Below are 24,271 nucleotides of genomic sequence, written 5' to 3'. Positions count from 1 at the left end.
CGGGTTGGCAGCACCTGCACTCTATGACCTTTGCGGACAAATTTGTCTCGGTGACATTATTTTGTAGCACTCAAGAGAGAATGCGGGCAATAAACGCTTTGTTCGGAACGAAGAGCTTGACCGCTTCGGTGTCTCGTTTAGGGTGAACACGAAGCAAGCGAGTGTTGCGTAGACTGACGCAGCGCTTATTAATATTGCGTGCGTGACGCAAACGCAGTTCTGTTGCAAGTGTAGCTGTGGTTAGGAAGGGATGGGTACTGAGTGTAGGCGCGAACGTGTACGGGGAAGGAGGCGATATAAACCGAAGAGAAGGTTAAGCGTAGACGTGGATGGGATAGACGAGAGTTGCTTTATTCTTATCGAGATGCCTCACGAAGTTCGTTAACGTGTTTTGTATTCCTCATCACATTCACCAAATTACGCTTAGACAAAGAAGGGTATTTGCATAGAGGGAGGGGGAAGGGCGAAGGTGACCAAGTTATTTTTCGTCATGTGCATACAAATACTACGGCTACGTTTTAACTTGAATGCTTACAATGCGCCCATTTTCTAACTTTTTATTGTCAAAGGAAGCCTTTGCTTCACGCGGACACTCTAAGCCCCAAAACCTTCCGTGTCCCGGGGTTTAGATTACGACGTTTTCAGACAAGGTTGCCCGCATTTCGCTTCTTGCAGCGCGAACACTGCTGCTCGCGTGCAACAATATGTGTTAAACATATTGAACAACCCTTAAAGGAACACTAACATACTAAAAAAAAAAGAATTAAAATCTTTTGCTAGGTGATTTAATATGGTGTGAGGGCACTAACCAATCAATATGTAGCTGCAGAATCACGCCATTTTTCAATAAAACACACAATGGTTTATCTGTTATTTCAGGTAGCACGTGCCGACTTGGGCGCGTCTTAACTTTGGTAGTAATTTGCGGCGCTTCCGCTTGGGAGTCGGGGGTTGGCATCCCTGAAACCCCTTCCACCGTATATGTTTCGGCGCCAAAATGGCCGATTAAAGCCATAATCGAGCAGTCACAGCGGACGCTATCTAATGCGATACTTCCGAACCAATACAAGCATCCGTTCTGTTCCCGAACCAATACAAGCCGTTGCGGGAGAAAAGGCGGCGTTGCGATCGCTATTAGTTCGGTTCTCGAGTACGGATCGGTGCCACTTTTAATGTGAAAGCATTAACTGACGCATGGAGCGAACCGACGTCATCCGCTTCTGAAGCCGCGCCAAACGCCACCTTCTCCTGTCCCAATGGACCGAAGCCGGTCGTATGTAGCAGAAATCTGATGAATGAGGCTCCCATTGGCGGACGCGCGTCATAGTGCCACGGAACGCCACCAGAGAGCGCCCTCTTTATGGCGGCGCACCGCACGCAACGGCCCGGCCGCCGGTAAGAGGTAGCGTCTGGTCGCAGAGAACGCACGGGCGAACTCCGCCGACGGCCAAGCTCAGCGCGGCGCGATCACTTGACGAGAGCTCACGCTCGGCCGTCGGTCACTACCTCGGCAGCAGCGAAACGTGGCCGTCGACGCCAGTACGACGCAGACGTACTAAGGGAGCGGAAGAACGACATTCATGCTTTCGCACTCACAACTCATGAGAAGTGCTTAGGTGTCCTCAAAACTTTTCAGAGGAGGCTCTATGGCAGTTTAACAACTGAGTTGTTCTAGTAACGTTGCCTCCTACGGTGATCGGTCGGAAGTGCGCATGCGCTGCGTTTTTGTGGGGAAAAAAGGAAAGCAGGAGGAACGGCGGAGGCGTTTGCAGACGATCAACGCTTTCGTCCCTTCCGCGCAGCTCGCACTGCAAATGCGGCCCACAAGCCGCGTGACCCCCGATCGAGCAGTTGGAAACCCTCTGTAATACAGGGCGTTCTAGAGAACACACTGGCACACTGCCGTCATCTATTGGACAGCCCCGATGCACCTTCGATCGGAAGAGACGGGGTGCGACCGTAAGGACGAGAACATTTGGCACGTCTTGCAAAATTCGAATTCCAAATGAACATTTATGAAATTGACCAGGCGAACGTCCAGTTTCGGAAGACGTTTTGCGTCTATTTTTGTCAAAGCTCAAGCCAGAGGTGGCAAAAAAACAAAAAAACAAACAACGGCGGCCGTGCATTTCCTAGGCCCTATACTGGATGTTTGTCTTCTGCACACTGGTTTGTGAGCTCGTTCCCAGGTGGTCATTGTTAAATATTTCGTTAAAAGTATAAATTATTGTTATTATCTCATTCATCGTTACCTCTACTATCGGCTGATATAAGACACATATAAAAGATACACGGCCTCCAATTTTGCATTGTTTTTAATATTTCACTACCTCCGAGTTGAGTTCTTAAAAAAGAAATAGGCATAAAACTTCTTGCGAAACTACGTGTGCGTGCCCAATTTTCGATATGCACGTCTGGAATTCGAATTTTGCAAGGCGTGCCAAATGTGTTGGTCCGTATGGCCGTACCTTGAATAAATATTTTTAATTATGTTTTTACGCAATGTGATAATACTGTGGGATGCAAATAATTATCGCATTGCTATAACTCATCAACGACCATTTCTTAGAGATAGTTTGTTGTTTCAATCTCGAAAATGTTGCAAAACCATCGGTCTAGTTTTTACGCAGTTCCAAGGCTACCATAATAGATTGCACCAGCGTGCGAGTGCAACCTCTCGTCGAAAGCGGCTACGGGGGAAGCATACGAACTCCAGTACATACAAACGGAGGTGGTCCGTGAACCAGACTCTATATAACGATTTCAATTTGTGCTGGGCAAAACACGCTAGTGTCGAGCCCGCACGGTGTTGTGAGGTGTTCGGATGCCTAAATGAAAAAAATAACGGCCCTTAAACCGGTGTACAGTCAACAGCTTTTTGTACACGATACGCGTGTAATTCATTTTGAAAACGATTTATGTTTCGGTATTGATAGTGTCGCCGTCAAGCTGAGGACCGAAACACGTTTCTAATACGAAGCGTGTCTGCCGAAATTCAATCCCGTGGCGGTTCCCTTTTAAAAGACGCGACGCGCATCGTGGCGCCCAGCTGTCCCAGATAGAGACCCCGCGAACCCCGTAGAAAAAATAAAGCGACATATGCGACATACTAACGGACACACACACACGATGAAAACACAAAAAAGGGTAAAATAAAATATCTAGGCTTGAAAATGAAAAAAGCAATTATTGAACACGTAGAACGGAGGTAATTGCCTTTACCTCTACGTTCCGTCCAATATCGCGGCTAATTCGGATGACCGCGGCTTGCCCGGAAAAGAGTAAAAGAACGTAAAATAAGGCGAGAACCAAAATCAAGAGAATAGAAGCATTTAAGCGAGCGAAAGAGAGAGAGAGAGAGAGAGAGATAGAAGGGAAAGGGGCAAAGGGTGTCGGTGTACCGCTGTTTTTGCGTGATTTCAATGCACGTTTGGGGAAGTTTTATAACATGGCCTGTCCTCTTTATCCCCTAAATTTTACCTCCGATTATCTTTATGTGTTTTTGTTTTCGAGAAGAGCGATTTCGTTGTGCCAGCTGGCCAATCACGTCGAATGGGTTGTCCCGTGCAGGCCGCCCAGTCGGTACGGCGCATTACATTAACGAGTTGGCGTGTGTTGTGGCTGCGGACACAGGTTCAGCGGCGCTACACGATTTTTTATCTCGTTGTTTCAACGTCTCCTTTCTTGCTTCGATCGTATATACGCGGCTTTGTTTTGACTTTGAGGAACGCTTATCGCAACTTCTTTTTTATATATATATATATATATATGGGGAACGTTTATTGTTGCCAGTGTTGGAGGGCCTCGTAGCTCGTTGTTTTTACACTCGTCGAGGTGTTTTCACCCCGACAAGATAGTATTACTTTTTTTGTTGTCTTTAATCATTAGCACGAAACTTTAAAGCGTAGTTACGTGCTCACAGCCACGTTGTACGACAGATGCTGTGCTACGAAAAATGTCATAACCATAACCAAAAAAAAAAAAGATTTTTTTTTTTTGCATGTTAGCTGACCTGTTTAAAACAAAGCGCGTAGACATCTTGAAGAAGACAGCATCAAGGAACGCACCGCACGATGCATTCCGTAAGACACGGGCATTGTCCCGTATGCGTTTTTTTTTTTTTTTAATTTGTTTTGTCTCAAGTAAGCCAACCTAGCTTTCAAGGGTTTTCTCAGCTTTGAGACTTAAAGAACGTCCTGCACATCAACTTTGCCGTCAACGGTCTTTCCGCCCATTTCTTCGGTGATAAGTGGATTGAATCTCATCGAAATATTGGATTAAGGAATGATAATATAGATTACGAAACTTTATTCCGTCAGTATGGTGTATCTCAAGGTCTACACTGCAGGATTTGGCGCCGTGGGTGGTTATCGGTTGGCGACAGCTTTACCCGCTTGTTTCGGAGAGCCACAACACCCTTTTTTTCATATAACCAGATCTGATAGTTTCATAATTATGTGTGGGTTCACAATTGAAGCATCACGGATTCTTTTAACTTTAACTTAACTTTTACTGTTTCCTAATAAAATGCGAAAAGGCACCGATGCCTTGTTTGCGCTAACAGTGTCGCGATGTGTACAACAAACCAAAATGTTTAAAGAGATTAATATAGAGTTAAAACTTCCTTATGTCAAAAGAAAATAACAAGTTTTTTTTTTGCACGAATTTAGGGCTTTGAATTTAACAAAGCAAGAACAATATAGGAATGTGAGTAATTTTACTTCTTCTGCCATCAGCTATTTTGTTTACTCAAAACCCTCACTATTCACAACTACGTTTCCTCTATATATATTAATGACATTGTGAATGTTCATTTAAATAGCGTGTTGTTTCAGTTTGCAGATGACACCGTTATTCTGTATGCAGATAAAGATTATACGACAGCCGAAAATAAAATTCAAGAGGATGTTTACAAATTGGTTAAGTGGTACAAAGAAAATCAAATTATAATTAACACTAAGAAAACAGAGTTGATGTGTTTTAGAAGTCCACAAAGACGAACTCAAATGGAAGGGAATATAAAGATACATAGTGACTCATGTAAAAATTGTAATTGTGAACCCCTTAAACTAACTACGAGTGTGAAATACCTAGGACTATACATTGACGAGCATCTCAAATGGAACCAACATGTGGAACACATCTGTAAACGACTTAGATCAGTTGCAGCCCAATTATACCACCTAAGATCGTGTTTACCTCAACCAATATTAAAGATGATATATCATAGCTTAGGAAAATCAGTCTTAGTATATGGAATTACTATATACGGGCACTGTGCAAAGTATTTACAAGATAAAATAAATTCTATCTTAAATAGAGTAGTAAAAAACTTGTATGTAGATGAACATAGACCTTTACATTACATGTATCAACATTTGGATATTCAAAAACTTAGTGACTTACTGGAATTAAATATTATAATTCAACATCAGTTCAGCGATAAATATAAAACAAAGTATATCCCGATAAGAAACCTAAGGCCTAAAAATTTATTCCAAGAACCAAAGGTTAAGACGAAATATGGAAAAGCAGTCAGAGCATCATATGTACCTAGAGTGTTCAATAAGCTACCACCAAGAATAATAGAAATTACAAAAATAAGCGAGTTAAAACGTGAGTTAAAACAATAGTTTATTAACAGAAAAGAGCTGCAATAAGCAGAAGAGAAGTCTACCAGGGGTTGGAATCTAAATAGTGTAGTATTGTGTGTGTTATTTTGTAGAGAATTATGGAGTAAAGGTGTATATATGTCTTGTTTTCATTTTTTTTTTTGTTTGCAAGGAACTGAACAAGTGTAAAAAAAGGGTTTGTTATAAGTGACTAGAGCTCTGTCGCTTCCCTACGCACAAGCCGCTTAGGCTTATGTGGGGTATGAATCTCTGTAATATTGTATGTGGAAAAGATGAAATAAAGATTATTATTATTATTCATATTGCCATTGAAAGGCCTGGCCCTACTGGGACACAAACAATCAGTGGTGCTTTTATTTGTAACTTCTGGTTGAGAAAAGTTAAGTTCATATTGTTTTTCTTTGTTTTCTTTTTTTTTTTTTAACAAAAGCAAACAGGTTATGAATATCCTAGCCACAGCGACCATGTAAACGGCATCATCTACGCAAGCGAGATTGAATTTTGCGATATATTTAATCTTTATTGGATCCATTTTGCCGACGCCGTAAAACGAAAAAACAACGAAATTTTGATCGATTTCACGAGCAAGAAGCTTATGACAGAAACTCATCACGCAAATTCAATATCTCTGTGTTTTTAAACATCCCGTGACAACGCCTCGCCTGCCACTGGTGATAGGAAAGAAAAAAGAAAAGCAAAAGGAAGGAGGGCTATCAAATTATCCAATTATCTATGCGGAAGTCACGCAACCACATCTCTGTTTTGTTTCTAGAGTAATATGGAATGAATATTGATCTTTTTGCCTCGCTACTTAGGGGACGTGAAAACACACGAAATATTATATCCAAATAGGAGCTGCAAAACACATTGCCATCAAAAACGTCACAGTGTACTGCGGCAGCAGCCATACATCGATTTTCGCCAGCGCCCACTATCGCGGTGACACGGCGATGGAGGGTGCCAGCAACAGCATTGAAGTTAACCGAAGAAATCGAGAGAAATGTGCCCTGTATTCCTGCTTGTTTGACATGATCGTTCAACTGGGGGCCCTAGAATCCATTCGTTCTTTACTACAGCTGGTGCTAATAACACACTTGCGAGAACAACGCCTATTTAAAAATGAAAGCTCGAAGAGAATTCCTTTTATGGAAATGCTTACTTCGCGATGACACCGTTCACGCCAATATACGACTTTCGAGCAGGCTTGAAGAAATTATGAATTCTTTTTAGAGCGCAGCTCTTAGGGCCGCTGAAGCCCGTTCCCGGCTTGAGCGGCGTCGGCGTCGGCGTAACCAAGTTCACCCCAAGGTCACGTGGCCCCAAGGTCATCCCAAGGTCACGTGACCCTCAAGGTCACCCCAAGGTCACGTGACCCCCAGAGGTCACGTGACTCCTCCCCAGGGTCACCTGACCCCCAAGGTCACGTGACACCCAAAGTCACGTGACCTCCCGAGGTCACGTGACCCCCCCCTGAAGTGACTGTAGACCATGGCGTGCTGGCGAACAAGAAGTGCTTTATTCCTGAGCGCAGCGTTTTTATCACAGACATGACGTCACGAGCCGGGCGGCGCTTCCACGATGACTCAGTCGCGATAACTCAATCCGCACGCTACAACATTTCCTTCCCCCTCACGCAAAAAATGTTCATTTCCTAAAGTCCTCGGGTTTAAAACGGTCAGGCGGCTTGCATGCGCGAGAAGTTCGTCGAAGGGGTTGCTTCTCCGCTGTCGTAGACGGAACCGGCGTTACTGCAGTGGGTGTCGCCGGTCCTTCCCGGGCGGGGTCTGCGGGTGGCGCTGGTGCGTCAGGCGTCGGCGTCGTACCAGCCACGTCTGGAGGTGGCGCCGCTAGCGTCGGTGCCTTCGCACTGGGTGGTGCTGACGGCACCTGGGCTGGAAAGCTCGTGGGTGGCGGTATCGATGGATCGTCATCCACAGTCGTACTGCCCGGTCTCACGATGGGTTCCGCATGTCGAGGGCGCAGGTGGTCAGCGTGCGTGAAGCGAAGCTGGTTGAGCACTTTCACAACGTAGGTCGCAGCACTGACAACCTGACACACGATTCCTTCTTCCCAGGAGACACACTCACCGCGCACTGTTTTCACAAAAACACGGTCGCCCACGTTGAACACACGTTCAGCCCCTCGCGACACATCGCGTTGTTCCTTCACATGTTCTTGCTTGCGTTGCATGGCGCCGGCAAAGTCGGGCTTAAGCAGGGAAAGTTTTGTGCGTGGCTGGCGCCTTAGGAATAGTTCGGCGGGCGTTTTCCCAGTCACGCTGTTTGGTGTGTTGCGATAACAGATCAGAAAACTGTCAATATTTTCCTGAAGAGAACACTGCCGACCGGTTGCTTCGCCTTCGAGCACCTGCTTGAGCAATGCTCGTTTCACGGTTTGAACCGTGCGTTCTGCGGCACCGTTAGAGGCTGCGTGGTAAGGTGGAGTGCGAATGTGTTTCACACCGTTGGCGTTCATGAAGTCAGCAAACTCAGCTGACGTGAACTGCGGACCGTTGTCGCTCACTAGTACCTCGGGCAAACCGTAAGCAGAAAAGGCTCCTCTAAGTTTTTCCAGTGTTTTAGTGGTGGATGTAGAAGACATCACCCAAACCTCGATCCATTTCGAAAATGAATCGATGAGCACCAGAAACACATGGGCACCCTTTGAAGCAAAATCCACGTGCACACGCGACCAACACCGGGCAGGGTAGCTCCAGGGATGCAGTGGTACCGGACGGGCGGCGGGCTGAACTGCTTGGCAGATTTGGCATTTCTGTACGTGATGCTCGATAGCCGCATCGATTCCAGGCCACCATACAAAACTTCGTGCCAGCATCTTCATGCGGCTGGCGCCTGAATGCTCCTCATGCAGCAAGTTCAGCACGCGGTCCCTTAGCTGTTCCGGGATCACTACACGGACACCCCATGTTACACAACCTTGTTCAAGTGAAAGCTCGTCGCGGCGCACGTAATAAGGCCCAAGTTCTTGCGCGTGCGGTCTTGGCCAACCATTTAGAGTAAACTCAGCAACACGGGACAATGTAAGGCTTCGTTTTGAAAATTTTGCAATCTCCTCTACGTTCAATGGGAGGCACTGAAACACTGAGAGGCACTCAACAGGTTCTTCCTCAGCGGGCACCGCCTGAGGCAATCTCGACAGAGCATCAGCCACTTCCATGTTTTTATCTCGGCGATACTTCAGCCGATATTTATAAGCTGCCAGCACCATGGCCCAACGCTGCATTCGTGCGGCAGCCAGTGTCGGTACAGGCCTTTCCTGACCTAAAATGCCCAGTAGCGGCTGATGATCAGTGTAGATTGTGAACTCTCTGCCAAAAAGATAGCGATGAAACTTTTTGAGACCAAAGATTAACGCCAAAGCTTCGCGCTCGCACTGAGCATACTTTTTCTCGGCTGGCGTTAACGTTCTCGAGGCAAACGCGATAGGCCTCTCTTCGCCGTCAGCAGTCTCGTGAAAGATAACTGCCCCTACGCCATACGAGGACCCGTCACAGAGCATTCCGATCGGCTTATCGACGTCATAGAATGTCAGCACCTGGCTGCTAGTCAGCAACTTTTTCGTATTAGCAAACGCCTCGCTGCATTCCTTCGTCCATGGCCATTTCTGATCCTTCTTCAAAAGCCGATAAAGCGGCTCTGCGACTGTTGAACCATTCTTTAAAAACTTCGAATAGAAGTTCAACATGCCCAGATATGCCTTCAATTCTGTGACGGTGGTGGGCTCAGGTGCTGCCAAGATCACTCTTTTCTTGGCCTCTGTAGGGTAAATCCCATCTGCGGTCACCGTGTGACCCAGATACGTCACGGATTCTTGGAAGAAACGGCACTTGTCCGCGTTGAGCGTGATGTTGTACTCACGCAACCTTCCCAAGACACGTTCGAGAGTCTTTTCGCAGTCTGCCGTGTCAGATCCTGCCACGATTACATCATCAATGTAGCATCCGACGTGCGGAATGCCTTTTAGCACCTCATCCATCGTAGACTGATATATTGCGGGTGCACTAGCCACACCGTAGGGAAGGCGTTGGAATTCAAAAAGACCCAAGCTAGTGTTAACTGTCAAAAATGGTCTGGACTCTCGAGTGAGTGGCACCTGCTGATACGCCGCAGAGAGGTCAAGTACGCAAAAAAGCTTGCCTCCTGCGAGGACAGAATACAGGTCCTCCGGCCTGGGCAGCGGATAGTGATCGGTTTTCAAAACAGGGTTTATCGTTACCTTGTAGTCTCCACAGAGTCTGAGACTACCGTCCTTTTTTGGGACAACGACAAGTGGTGTTGCCCAGTCACTGCGCGCTACTTGTCGAAGCATGCCCGTTTCTACCATGCTGCGCAGCTGGGTTTCTACCTGCTCTCGCAAAGCAAAGGGAACAGGTCTAGCACGGCTAAACACAGGGACCGAACCAGACTTCAGCAAGATCGTCGCTTCGAACGTCTGTATGGTGCCCAGTGTTTTTGAGAACACGGAAGGGTATTTCCTTTGTAGTGCTTGAGCCCTATCTTCCGTTGTGACTTGGCCAATCTCATGCCAGTCCAGCCTTAAACGCTGGAGCCAGTTCCGTCCAAGCAGCACTGGAAGCCTCCTTCCATTGTCTATGACAATTACTACGGGCAACGTCATACTTTGACCCTTGTACACAACAGCGACATCACACTGTCCTTTGAGCTGCAGATGTTCTCCAGTGTACGTGCGAAGTGACATTTTAGCCGGACCACATTTTACATGTGGAAAAACAGAGTCGTACACGCTCTCAGGAACAATTGTGACTGCCGCTCCTTTGTCAATTTGCATGATTAAGGGTTTCCCTTCAACTTGAACACTCACTTCGTAACACGATTGAGTCGTATTTATAAAATGGTACACGTCATGCTCAGTGTCTTCGTCAGAACATTCCAGAGCATTCGTGTTCTTCGGCACCCTTGTGTTTGGATACATTTTTTGCAAATGTCCTACTCTCGAGCACTTGCGGCAGACAAAGCTCTTGTACCAACAAACATTTGATGCATGACTCCTACCACATCTTTCACACCTTTCCTTTTTAGGCCCTTGAATATCTTTAGGTTTCGAGCCCCTTGGTCGTCCCTTTGGTCGACTTTTTATAGCGTTTAACGATGCCTCTTTATCTCTCGATTGCATGAGTGCAGTGTCTCGAGCCGCCAGTTCTCGATCGAGCGCAATCTTGCAAGCGCCTTCAAACGTCAAGTTTTCCTCGGCAAACAAGGCACGCTGGCTCTCTTCATTACGTATGCCTGCTACTAGCCTGTCCCGAAGGGCGTCTTGCAAGAAGTTGCTGAAGTCGCATTTCCTAGCCAAGTGTTTCAGTTCAACTATGAAGTCTTCTACGCTTTTATGTTCGTCCTGAACACGTCTGTTGAACTTACAGCGCTCCGCTATAACGGAACTCTTAGGGCTGTAATGTTCTATTAACAACCGTTTAACAACTGCATACGACTTCTCGCCAGGGGACGCCGGCACGACCAGACTCTTTAGCACTTCATAAGCCTCAGGGCCTATCACTGTCAGAAATACGGGAAGCACTTTCTCGTCCTTTATGTCGTTTGCCACTAAAAAATGTTCAAATCGTTCCAAATACGATTCAATGTTCTGTGTCTTAGGGTCAAACTCCGATATTCTTCCCAAGCGTGACATTTCGGAACCCCAAAAGAAACACAGTACTCATCCGCTCGACGTTCCTTTGCGTAGCAGGTTGTCCCCGTTGCTGTTCAAGTCGAGTTCCCGAGGCGAAATCTCGGGGGCGTTGCTCGTTGCCCTTTGTCGGTACACGAAGGCGGTGGCCGGCGTGCTGCTTGCGATGTCATACTCCGGGAATATGTAGCGTCGCTGGCAGGCTTCAACGCATGACAAGCTGCGCTTGCTCTTCCGTGGCCGTGCGTTCCTTCGCGTCACTCGCCTCGCTGTCGCTTTCCGTTGCCTACGAGGGCACGTAGACAGCCTCGTCGCTATATGAAGTGACTGTAGATCATGGCGTGCTGGCGAACAAGAAGTGCTTTATAAGGGGGGGGGGGGGGGGGGGTGTCGTGATGTGGGGAAGGCAGGGTTAGCTTTGCCAAAAGTGCAAGCGTTGTTCCGCCCTGGGATAGGAGGAGGGGAAAAGATGGGACTTAGGTGAGTAGGGGGGAAGGGGGGGAAGGCAAAATAAACCAGCAGCATTTATGTCTCAGTGAGCCAGTTAGCGAGTCCGAACTGGGCTAGTGGCACTAAGCGGAAGAGCAGGAGGGGCGTCATAGTTGCTCTGCTAGACCGGTCTCTCGTAGGAAACCCAGTAGGAGGGACTGTATGATCCGTCTTCTATGCCTGGGACCTTCAGGGAAAACTACGTCTGATGCTGTCATCGGTCGGATGTGTTGTGAGGATAGGGCGGAGAGAAACGTCCTTCGAGCTTCCTCGTGAAGAGGGCAGCCCCAGACTATGTGAACCTCGTCCTCTGTGACCGCACACCGCTGACAGAGCGGAGTGTCTCTGCGTCCAAACCGGTGGAGGAGCTTCCCTGTGTATGCGCTCCCTGTTCTAAGTCGGAAGAGCAGCGTCGCGTCGGACCGTTTTAACCCCTGTGTCAGGCAAGGTGGCCGCTTTGAGCTGCTCCAGGGGGAAATATCCGAGAAGAAAGCCTGGATGGCTTGCTGGTAGCGCTTGGGATTAGGAGGCGCCCTTAGTGTAGGAGGGAGGTCGTGGGCACGTAAGGCTATCCGATCCACGATCTCGTTTCCGCGGAGGCCCACATGGGATGGGACCCACTGGAGCGAGATGGAGTGTCCATGTTCTTCAAGTTGGCGGACTACCCGTCTCACCTCGTTGGCAGTGGGGCATGGACCAGGTTTGCGTATGCGCTGAATTCCTCCACGTGAGTCCGTGAGGACAACGATTTGTTGTGGAGCAGCGACTTCGTCGCAGTCAGGGCTTCTGCGATCGCCAGCAGCTCGGCGGTCGTGGACGACACCATGTGAGTAGTGCGGGCGCTCCAGTCTTTTTGTAAGTCCGGGATGTGGTAGGCTGCCGTGCTGCTTTGCCGAGACCTGTCCACCGAACCGTCTGTGTATATGTGTAGATGCCGAGGGTACCTTGCTGCTAGCTGTTCTTGTGCAGCTGCTTTGAGAACCAGAGGGGGCGTGTTGGCCTTCTTGCGGACGCCGGGTAGGAGTTCGGCTAACTGCAGGCCTGCCTCCCAAGGGGGTGTCCTGCCGTGCGGGTTGATTATCTGGGGGGGTTCCCATCCAAGTGCGGCAAGGGTCTTGGTGGCGAGGCTGAGTTTGGATTGAGTTCGGGTCCTGAGCCTCTTGATCAGGGACTGGCCAGGATGAGTCTCCCCTAGACGAATGACTTGCAGCAAAAGGCGTTGGGAGGCTTGGAGGTGCAAAGGAAGCGACCGGGCCTCCTCATACACCCTCTCGTTTTTGGCGCTTCTGGGAACACCTAGCGATGTTCGCAGGCCCACACGGTGTAGCCGTTCGAGTTTGTCGGCCTGACTGGGGAGGAGGTCCATGTATGGTAAGCTATATATGAGTCGGCTCACCACCAAAGAAGAATGAAGGGTCAGCATGTATCGGGGAGAGTTGCCCCAGTTCTGCCCTCCGACCCGGCGCACAGCGTTCCGGGAAGAGATGGTGGAAGCCGTGACGGCCTTTATCTGGTCGTGCCACTTGCAGCGGTTCTGAAGAGTAATGCCGAGAAAGCGGTGCTTTGATACAAGGCGCAGGGGCTGCGAGTCCAGTTGGAGCTTGACCTCCCGCAACGGGCGGTTCCTTCCTGGGAAGACCATGGCTGCTGCCTTGTGACCAGAAATTGAAAGACCTTGGTTCTCGAGGAAGGTCTGGATCTTGTTTATGGCGGATTGCATTATGGCCCTCAAGGTTGGGTGTCGGAAGCCAGAGACCCAGAAGCATAAGTCGTCCGCGTACATAGAAATGCCAATCGGGATCCTTGAGTTGGGAAGAGCGGCTGGGAGGCCCGCAATGGCGATGTTAAAGAGTAGAGGCGACAGGACGCTGCCCTGGGGTAGACCGCGTTGCACCGGTCTTGACTGACTGAGTGTGTTGCTCAGTTTGACTTGGATTGATCTGTTCGAAAGGAAACCCTCGAGGAAGCCCTGAACTCTTCCCGTGATACCCCAAGAGGTTAGTTGGGCCAGGACTGATGCCGGTTCCACATTGTCGAATGCAGCCTGAATATCGAAGAATCCCGCCACGGTAGACTTACGGCTAGCTGCTGCATGCTGCACTGCACTGACAATGTCCAGGATACTGTCTTGTGCGGAGAGACGGGACCTGAACCCAGTTATATTTGACGGGAGTAGGTTGTGTTCCTCCAGCCACCAGATCAAGCGGGCGTGTACCAGCCGCTCGAAGAGCTTGGCAACGCATTAGGTGAGGGACACCGGCCGGTGGGACGATAAGTCTCCTGCTGGTTTGCCACTCTTGAGTACAGGGACCACCCATGCCAGTCGCCAAACCGCTGGAGATTCTGATGAGGCCCAGATATCATTGAACGACGAAAGAAGTTCCTGTAAACGTGAATCTGGCAGGTTCTGTAACATTTGCGACGTGACCCCGTCTGGTCCCGGTGCCCCTCGTCTCTTGGAGGCTCTCAGTGCGGATCTCAGTTCGGATTCCGTAGAAGGGGCATCCATGCAGAAAGGTGCTTTATCCGCATGGCAGCGCGGCTTTGGCTGGGAAACGGCCGTGGCATAGAGAGTAGCAAAGTCTTCGGCCAGGGCCGCTTGTAGCTTTCCCGTGCATAGGGCCAGAGAAGCGAATAGGAGGCTGTACATTCTTTTCCCGGACAGACTGTCCATAAGCCTCCAGATACGCCGGGCTGGTGTGGTTGCATCCACCGAAGAGCAGATCAAATCCCATTGCCGCTTGAAGCATTTTTTGGCATAGCGTCGTAGGGCAGCGTCAATCCTGTTAAAGAGGGTCTTAAAGGTCACGCCACCCTTACGTTGCAGAAGTCTCTGGGCCCTCCGTCTCGCTGGACAAAGGTTTAGAAGGGTCAGGTCGGGTGCAGGGAAGGATGTAGGTACGGATGCCTTAATTGTGGCTTCTTTCGCCGCGTCGCTGATGGCCTCCAGGAGGGGTCGTGTAGATCGCCCTAGGTTGTCTCGGAACCGGTCCCAGTGAATGACGGAGACCTCGTGGACCCCAGGACGTTGTAGGCCTATGATGTCGATGAAGACTGGGAAGTGATCACTGCCCATGGTGTCGGCTGCAACCCGCCAAGACAGTGGGATCTCCGGTGAATGGGCTGTGACGTCGATGGCACTGAAAGTGCAGGGTGGCCGGAAAAATGTCGGGGAGCCGTCGTTGGCCACAACAAGGTTGTGTTCTCCAAACTGTTCTGCCAGCATCCTGCCCCTTGCATCTTCTCTGGTGTCGCCCCATAGAGCATGATGAGCGTTCCAGTCAACACAGATCACAACCGGATCGGTGATCCTGGTGCGCAGGGAATCCACCAAGCCGGCGACCTCCGCAGCGCCCTCTCCTGGGCGGACATAAATTGAGATAATAGTGAGGCGCCGCCCGGCGATCTCAGCACGCACCGCAACGAGGTCCCGGTTAACAGTGCAGAGGTCAGAGACATCCACGACATGGTGAGGGATAGCCTTTTGGATATAAATTGCAGCGCTGCCGTTTGGAAAGCTTGGTATGGACGGGTTTTTATAAGCAAAATACCCAGGGATGCTGCGATTTCCTAGGAGACCAGCTTCGCAAAGAGCTAAAATGGGTATCTTCTATTGTTGAAGGTAGAGGGACAACTCTGCCAGTCTGGTCAGCAGACCTGCACAGTTCCACTGTAGAGCCACAGGGGTCTGTCGTCGCCCTCTAGCAAGGGACTGATGCACTGAGGGAGGCATCAGCGGGGCTAAGGGTACCACTGTCAGTCGAGCTTCAGAGTAGCGCCCCTATGATGCCCTCGAGCGCTAGGACGGCTTCCAGGAACTTACGGAATGAGGATGTTGGCAGGATGTGGATTAGGTCACGCACGGCGCCAAAGATCATGGTTACAATGGACTTGAAGGGATGCGGCGAGAAGGGGGCGGCGGCTTCCGTGTGGCCTGAAGATGGCGGCACAGGTGCGCCTTGTCGAGGAGCTTGGGTGTCGCGGCCTTTGGATGGTTTCGAGCTTTTGACAGTTTCTGCCCAGGTCTGTTTTACCGTGGTGCTGGAGGCTGATAGGCTGGTGCCGGGAGTGGCATTGGTTTCTTGGCAGGTAGGGGATGATACCGCCGGTGCATGAGTGTCGGTCAGGGAAGGACGCGCGTCTTGGGGTACATTCTTGTCTGAGGGGGTGCTACCCTGCTCACTGCGTGAATTCTTGTCTGACTTGGCTGACGAGGAGTTGCGGAGTGCTTCGCGAGCATCCCGGAACGTTGCGTTGTTTTCTGAGCGGTAACGCGAGATGGCGACCTCTCGACGTCGGGTTGGGCAGGACGAGGACGTGGCCTCATGGCTCTGACGACAGTTGATGCACTTTGTTCGGGTGATTCGCACCCGCCGTCGTGTGAGGCGCCGCATCGTGCGCATGCCTGGGGACGATTGCAGACCGCGGATATATGGCCGTAACGGAGGCACCGCCGACACTGCAGGGCTTTTACCTTGAAAGGCAGGACCGGAGTTCGAACTAGTCCGTAGAGGAGGGAGTCGGGCCGCGTCTTCCCGAGGAAGACAATCTTCACGAGTTTGGACTTTTCCCCAAGTCGCCGCACGTCCTAGATCTTGACTGGAGCCCGTATCTGGTTCCGGATGTCAGCGTCGGAAAGGCCGAGTTCCACGTCCCTGATAAGCCCGATGCAGGTGTTCGGGGGACTGGGGAGGAATGCTCGGACAGGAGTGGTGCAGAGTACCTTGAGGTCCAGGAGTACTCCCTTGAGCTTGGGTGTCCGTGCTTCGACCGCGATTAAGTTCCTTGCCTTGTTGACGCGGACTTCTTTGACGGCACCTGGCGCAGCACATTCGACGTATTCTGTAAGCTTGGATGGACTGAGCGACGCAACCGAGTCGGAGTTGGTGGGGGCGAACAAGACGGTGAACCCCTCTTCAAGTAGCCTGTGGGTAGTAGTCCCGGACGTGCCCGAGCCGTCACTTTTCCGTCGGCGCTTTTTGCCTCGCGATTCGGTCCAGTCTTGGGACCCTTCAGAGTCGTCCATATCGGAGATGCCTTCCTTGAAGGTAGAGTCGTCCTCCGAAGATTCGGCTACCTCATGAGCTTGTCGGGGAGACGGACGAGTCCCCGACGGCACGTGCTCCGGCTCCAGGTGGTAGGTGGGCCTGTCAACTTGGGATGAAGGTTGGCCAGCAGACATTCCGTCGACGGCAAGGGGCTGAGGTTGGCTCTGCACGAGCCCCCCGCGGCGCTTGCTTGCGGTAGACCGGGCGATGTTCGGCGTCTCCCAGAAGGCTCCAGAAAAAAAGGCTGAAGTTCAACGCTCGTACCGGCGAGGTTTTCGGCGTTAGATGTGACAGCAGGAAAAACACAGCGTGCTTTGAGACGACAGCGGACGCAGCTCAGCCGAGCATTCGACCTATCAAGAGCGGCTCTGCCTCTGTCCAGCAAGTGCTTTATTCCTGAGCGCAGCGTTTTTATCACAGACATGACGTCACGAGCCGGGCGGCGCTTCCGCGACGACTCAGTCGCGATAACTCAATCCGCATGCTACAACACCCCCGAGGTCACGTGACACCCCCCGAGGTCATATGATTACCCCCAAGGTCACGTGACCCCCCGCCGAGGTCACGTGACCTCCCCGATGACGTCATCGTCACTGATGACGTCACCGGCATCCGCATCATCATCATCACTGATAACCTCACCGGCATCCGCATCGTCATCGTCATCATCACTGATGACGTCATCAGTGACGTCACTGATGACGTCACCGGCATCCACATCGTCATCGTCATCATCACGGATGACGTCATCAGTGACGTCATTGATGACGTCACCGACATCCGCATCGTCATCGTCATCATCGCTGATGACGTCATCAGAGTCCGCATCGTCATCGTCACTGATGACGTCATCAGTGACGTCACTGATGACATCATCGGCATCGTCACGTGACCCCCAAGGTCACGTGACCCCCCCAGGTCACTCCACCGCCGCCAGTACCCTACCCTCCTCCTCCTCAAGAGCTGCGCTCTAATTCGGTGTTACAGGGAGTTGTAAACGGCTTTCACTTTTTTTTTTATTTAAAAAAAATATTTTATGGGATTTAAATTAATCTAGCCAAAAAAATAGTTAATATTTATTAATATATGTATTTTCAAAAATGAAAGAATGATTCGTCAATTCGTCCGATCAGTGAAAACTTTTTGGAAGAAAGTATTACTCAAAGTTTAAAGTACAATCTAGCACCATTTTTATTCTTGTAGTCCCCACCGTACTAGAATGCTTGGGCAAAAGCTTTAGTTATTTTTTTCTCTTTATGACTTGCTTTTTTTATTCTTGTAGTCCCCACCGTGCTAGAATGCTTGGGCAGAAGCTTTAGTTATTTTTCCCAAGCATTCTAGCATTTTTTTCTCTTTATGACTTGCTTGCAAGTCATAAAGAGAAAAAAATAACTAAAGCTTTTTCCCAAGCATTCTAGCACGGTGGGGACTACAAGAATAAAAATGTTGCTAGATTGTACTTTAAACTTTCAGTAATAGCTTCTTCCAAAAAAAAAAAAAACTCTAAGAAAATCCTGTATGTCTGCTTTCCCGCACAACACTCGGAGAGCGAATTAGCGCAACTTACGGAGGCAGCCCAGTGAATTACGATGCCGGAACATATTGTCACGAATGAAAAATGATGAGGTGATGATAACTGAAGAAACTAAACGCTTAATGGGGCGAACTTGTGTCCAAAATAAAAAGGAAACAGAAGAAAACAGCAGAGTGGTCGCGGGCGTCGAAGTCGGCGTAACAGCAGAGTCGAACGCTGGGGCGAGACTGACTTTGGCTCGCCACGTGAAGCCCCTTATGTTCGTACACGCGTGGGTTTGTGGAATGATCGGCGTGGAAGGTTCGACGCGTGGAACATTCGAACCTCGAACAAGCCAAGATGATTTTCAAATTTACCAGAACACTAAATTGCAGGAATAGACAAAAAATACGTCGCTCCCAGGAATCGAACCTTCGCTTTTCGCGTGGGAGGCAGCCACAATAACCGTTAGGCCTACCTACTTGGCCAGCTGCGTGTGCGGCAATATGTTTAGAGCGAAAAACGCAGTCTGAGCTGTGACATTAAGCAATGTAAGCGTGACGTTTTGCATTGCTTAATGCCACAACTCAGTCTGCGTTTTTTTTTTTTTTTTTTTTGGTTTAAGCATATCTTTTGGCATCGTAATTCGCTGAGCTGCCTCCTTAAAGGAGCTGTGCAACGATATTCAATTGGAATGTTTTTCACTTGACACGAGCTTATGGCACACCTGGGACTCAAGGATACTCACACGCAACGCCACTGGCCAAGAAACTCCTTTGTTGCGGTGTAATTTCAAGGACAAAAACGATCATTTTCATTCAATCTCTCCTTTGCAAAATTGGATGACGTATCGTGGGGATCGCAGTACACCCAAGTGACGATATTTGAATGCGGTTCATAGATTGGACCCGAGCATTGCTTGGACACTCGACTTGGGCTCGTGATAATTGCTAGCTCGAGAAGCATTCGGGTAGTGACCCGTGTCCAATCGCTGCAACGACGACAACAGCCGAGCCATAACAATGTCTAGAACTCAGCGCGTGTCCTGCGCTTTGCCAACCCCAGCGCGTGGCTATGATCAACACTGGCGGCATATAATCGGCTCCAGATCACGTGGCCGCTTGTTCTGGCTGTGAGTTGAGTTCTGAGCGCTATTCGTTTTTCTTTAATTTTTTTCTGGGACTTCTATTGCGTGGGGTGAAAAACGAACGCGTGTTTCATAGGTCATTAACGTTAGGGATCCGTTTTAAGCGGTATTTGCGCAAAGTACAAAAATTGTGGCATCGCTCCTTTAAGTTGCGCTGATTGGCTCTCCGAGTGTTCTGAGCGAAGGTAGACGCACGAGGTTTTTTTAGAGTGTAGGGTATTGAGTACCTGACCGACAAAGTGGTAGGTTGGAAAAAAGTTCAACGTTTTTATTTGCTCAGAAATACACCACTATTTGCTCGAGTTCGGCAGATGGGAAGATATCTTGCTTGATAATACTTTAACTTAAATTAAGAACAAATGCCCACAAAACGCGTAAAATAATACACAAAAGTTAAATTAAAAAAAAATCAAGAAATTTTTTTCGTAGAAAATATTTGATTCAAGTCAATATAGTAAAGCCGGTGTGATTAAAAACACGATTTAAATTATATGACATAAATTACTATTTAAATCATCTTGATATTTATTTCGCGCCCTAGTTTTCAAGCTAACAATAATAATAAGAATAATACTTTTATTTATTGTGTCCAGTAACAGCCAAAGCCTAAGCACTGGTGCACTCGTTAGTAGCAAAACAATACAAACAAATAAAGAATAAGAAAGGTAAAGAATTCAAACAGTAAAAAAGAACAAAATACAGAGTGGTGACTAGTATATACATGAACCACATACATGGCGCAAGCACTTTTTAAATTGACACGCATTTCTATTGAAAATGTCTATTTCAGATGAGTCTAGATGGTTTAAACTTTAAGTAGTTTTGAATGCGACCTGATGGTGGCATAAAGTTTGTGGGGTCAACGTGGAACGTGCGGTGATTTCGAACATTTCTTCCAAGTATATGATAGTGCACAGATGAGACTAATGAACTAATATCGAAGTAACAGTGTACAAGCTTAAACAAAAACACAAGGTCACGCGAAGACCGTTTAGCTTCAAGTTCAGATATCTGTAATGATTTCAGCACTTCAAGGTATACGTATGAGTCATGTGAACATCTAAAATGATAAAATCTAGCAAACCTTTTCTGTATGCGTTCTAAATTTTTTGACGCATTCATACTGAGACTGTTCCAGATCACTAAACAAAAATCACGTTTTGGGAGAACTATACTCCGGTAAAGCACAAATGAAAGGTATACACTAGAAAAACTTTTGCTAAATAGTGAGATTACACCGAGAAGTCTAAAACAAGAGCTTACAACATGAGACACATGCGAGTTGAAAATAAGTTTGGAGTCAAGTAATACTCCAAGGTCTTTTACACACAGTACACGGTTACTGGCCGCTCTTTCTAAACGGTACACAAAAGAAGTAGGATTAGTCTTGCGCGTAAAAGATATAAAATTGTTGTTGTTATTTATTTTTTTCAAAGTTGAGTGTTAGACGTGAATGATGAACGACGTCTTGGATGTCCTTGACGAATACACATAAAAAAGAAGAGGTCCAAGGTTGGAGTCCTGGGGTACCCAGATGGCACAGAGAAGAAGTGTGACTTTGCATGAGCATAGCTGACACTATTTGCTCTTCCAGAAAGATAACTGTCGAACCAAGAACAATAATCATCACTGAGACCGTAAAAAGAAAGTTTATATAACAATGGTTTATAATTCACACGGTCGAATGCCTCACAACAGTCAAAATACACTGCATTAGTTTGTCATCGAAAAAAAAAAAAAGTGGGTGCGATATCATTTAAGAATTACGCAAGATTCGTCTGAAGAGAACGACCACTCATGAAACCGTGTTGCGTGTCAAATCCTTATGGATTATCTTTTCGAACACTTTCGAAAAAAACAGAGAGCGAAGATATCGGACTGTAGTTCTAAACAATTGTAGTGCTACCAGATTCGAAAAGTGGAACTACTAAGCCGTTTCTTCCAGAAACTACTAAATCGTCCTTTATTGTTTTCTAAGAAAACAATGAAGAAATATAAGAATGTGCGGAAGTTCCCATCGCTATATGACAGATTTTAAATCCATCCCTCTAAGATATAAGGCGGAGGTGGCGCTTGCAAAAACCATTTGGAAGCATTGAGAAAACAGAAGAAATTCTCGTACGAGTACTGAGAAAAGAATACTCCGAGAGCACACGTGAGGGTATAGGGAACCATACTAGGGTCGATGAACCTGCCCGTATGTTTCGTACCAAGTGAAAAAGAAAACAATACCGACCCTCACGCTGTTATCGGCGAAGTTCGGCGAACGATGGTAATGGATGAACGTTTTAAATGAGGCATTAGGAATAGGCAACGTGAGGCTGAGCTTCGCGCGAACGCGTGAAACACCGAGCGCTCAGTTTCCCGTTGCGAAGATTACTTCCCGGTGAAAGCGGCGCAAGAAATTGTGCCTGTTGACTTTTCGTGCGTTCTGTGGTAAAGTGGACAAACGGAAAATTTCTACAATGTCGGAAGGGAATGGCCCCTTTTTACAGCTCGAGATGTATTACTAACTTTCAAAACCTAAAAGCGAGTACTACGAGCCCTCTCCTGTGTTCGGTATAGGAATGAGAGTCAGCCGCTGAATAAGAAGGAGAAACTTTATTAATGCCCCTGTAAGAAGGAATCACTATGCTCACATCACTATACTGTCCCTGACAGGATAAAAACGGCAAGGCGTCTAGGCTCTTTCGAATGCCCGACTTCCAGTACGTGTTTTATGCCTTCCGCCGTGCTTTGGCTGCGCATGCGCGTTGAAAACTCACGTGACTCCGAAGCATTCTGACGTCCCCGCGCGCTATTGTCTCCTCCTCTCTCTCAATTTCAACCCGCATAGTAATTTACAAACACACCCAACGTTGCGCTAAGAGACGTGGTTTAGCGAAACGTCGGCTGCCACTTTGAGGCTATCAATAGCTTCGATTTTTTTCTTCTTCTAAAGTTAATTTTACGAGCTTTGTTCATCTCCGAGTTTGTTTGAATTAACACCCATGTCGAATAGAAGGGGACGTGTGGGGAAGTTGTTTATGGTCACTGCCAGGTTAGGAACAGCAGGGAAGCTTTTCAGTCGCCCCGACGCCAGCTTCGCTCGTTCGACCGCACTTTGGCGTCTCGTCGGCTTCGAGCGTGCACGCCCAGCCAAAGCACGCTAGAAGGCCACGATCGCGTGGTGGATGCGGGGCAACTAAAAAAGGCGCCCTACCGTTCTTATCCTGTCAGTGTTTAGAGTAGTATTTGTGGACGGCAGGATTAATTTGCTGATGCACGCCCCAATAAAGATATGTTGGGCAGATAATTGTTCCCCATGCGAAAGTTTTGTCTAAAAGTTAAATGGGACGCCTAACGCTTCTGGAGGACGTGTCGTTAGACAAAAATAAAATAAAATAATTAAACAAACCTAAATCTTTTAGCGAGCGTCTTGGAGGACACAATCCCCCTCACGTTGAGCTTTTACTCTCTAAGCAAAAAGAGAAACTTACAAAATTAATTGTCGAGCGGGGAAGTTTAGCAATGTACACGCGGGCCTCTTTTGCCAAAAGCGAGCACTTAGGCAAACAAAAGAAATTCATTAGGCTTCTCCCGAAGCACGAAAATTACGTTTTATAAAAGAAAGAAAAAAAGAAGAAAAGGTTAAACGCGAGCAAGTGCCATCACGCACACACACGGCCGCGAAGTAGATCTTTAGGGGTAAAAGACACCGAAAGTAAAACCAAGACACAAAAAGACACACATACGTATTCACGTGTGCATCTACGCAGCGCTATACCCAAACACATCCCGTGCTCCCAATTCCCTGAAAAATGAACAGAAAAACAAAAATCTTTGGATCCAGCCCGAGGCAACGACGAAGCCCGGCTAGCCCCAACTGGCGAAGCAGGCCCCAACAGAAATCGCTCGCCCTCTCCCCCAGCGTCGCGCGTGTACCATAATGGACGCCAGTCGCATTCATCAATTCCTCCTCTCCTCAATTTAGACCCTTCTTTATTCTCACAACGACGACGACGACGACGACCCCTCTTCCTTTTTTCTGTTTACGGCGTCCCCACATTTTGCGGCCATTAGGAAAAAGAACTCCCCAGCGTTCCATCTCCTCGTCCCCTCTCGTTCCTCTCAATGACTCCCCCCACCCCGTCCCCCCCCCCCCGCCCCCCCCCCCCCCCCCCCCAAATGGCTCCCCCCGTATCGTGTTTCTAAAATATTTGTCTCCGTGTATCTATAGGGCCAGTGTACGTGACGCACGACGGCGCCGTTTATCCACGCGTGGCGAAGAAAACAGACGCCGAGATCGGAGGATGTACGAGATCCCATATATGCGCGCGCGCACCAGCCTTGAACCGACAATGCCGTTAGAGGGCCGCGGCCTCTCTAGCTTCGCAGTCTTCCAATCGTGTGGATTTTGTGTTTTTTTGTCTTTATTCCTTTCCCGCAGCTATTTCTAGATGCTTACAGAACGGGAGGGTGGAGTCGGCCGGGTCGTCGGGAAGCCATAAAGGAACCCCTTTTTTATCTTCTTTCTTTTCTCTCTTCTGTTTTATCGCGGAGTCGCAAAGTTTCGGTTTCGGTGACCACCTTTCGACGCAATGATTTTGGGGTGCGCTGCGTTGTTGGCGGTGTTGTTTTTCGTGGCGAAGTTACTGCTGGGTTTGACAGGCGTTGTTTATATAGCTAACGAAATTTGTCTCTCATTATATGATTTTGGTGTGGGCTTTGTATAACGATCAATTCAGTTAAGTAGGCGTAATGAGAAACTGTTTGTGAATTAGGTATAGGAAGGGTT

The 24,271-nt window shown here is 48.3% G+C and overlaps 1 pseudogene; it reads right to left on the bottom strand.

Moving 5' to 3' along the window:
- Nucleotides 1-15,553: 15,553 nt before the first annotated feature.
- Nucleotides 15,554-16,968, bottom strand: LOC121836350 (annotated as a pseudogene).
- Between the last annotated feature and the right edge of the window lie 7,303 nt (nucleotides 16,969-24,271).

The sequence above is a fragment of the Ixodes scapularis genome, unplaced genomic scaffold, assembly GCF_016920785.2.
Source record: "Ixodes scapularis isolate PalLabHiFi unplaced genomic scaffold, ASM1692078v2 PGA_scaffold2__306_contigs__length_199485367, whole genome shotgun sequence".
Lineage (NCBI taxonomy): Eukaryota > Metazoa > Arthropoda > Arachnida > Ixodida > Ixodidae > Ixodes > Ixodes scapularis.
The sequence above is the reverse complement of the archived record's forward strand: the minus strand, read 5'-3'. Positions and strand labels throughout refer to the sequence as shown.